This window comes from Penaeus monodon, chromosome 22, assembly GCF_015228065.2.
Source record: "Penaeus monodon isolate SGIC_2016 chromosome 22, NSTDA_Pmon_1, whole genome shotgun sequence".
Classification (NCBI taxonomy): Eukaryota; Metazoa; Arthropoda; class Malacostraca; order Decapoda; family Penaeidae; genus Penaeus; species Penaeus monodon.
In genome coordinates this window covers 1,931,042-1,931,419 of record NC_051407.1, presented here as the reverse complement: position 1 = coordinate 1,931,419, position 378 = coordinate 1,931,042, and the positions used below count along the sequence as shown (strand labels likewise).

At 34.1% G+C, this 378-nt stretch overlaps 1 protein-coding gene across 1 annotated transcript in view; it reads right to left on the bottom strand.

Annotated features, from left to right (window-relative positions):
* LOC119586816 (GTPase-activating protein CdGAPr-like) overlaps positions 1 to 378 on the bottom strand; it is a gene marked incomplete in the record, with an annotated part of 278,029 nt that overhangs the window by 137,682 nt on the left and 139,969 nt on the right.

Below are 378 nucleotides of genomic sequence, written 5' to 3'. Positions count from 1 at the left end.
GATATTTACTATTTTTTAAAAACCCAATACCTAAATTTGGTTTTAGAAATTTCCCCCTAATTTTTGGGATTTCTCTTCTTACTCCCGGGAAAAAAGAAAACGAAAACCCCTAAAGGTAAACTAAAAACCCAAAATTTCGCCCCAAATTTCCATCTATTTTTTTTTCCCATCAAACAAAGTCCTTTCCCCCAAAAATCTTACACATGCCCGGACTTTTTTTTCCCCAAAATGTCCATATTTTGATGTCATAACATCCACTGACCCGTCATGAGGACCAATATAAATATAGACCTATTTTGCAAACGACTTGAAACTAAAAACCCTTTGGTTTAAACTCTTCGTAAAGAAAAACCCCCTGAAAAAACCTAAAAAATGTCC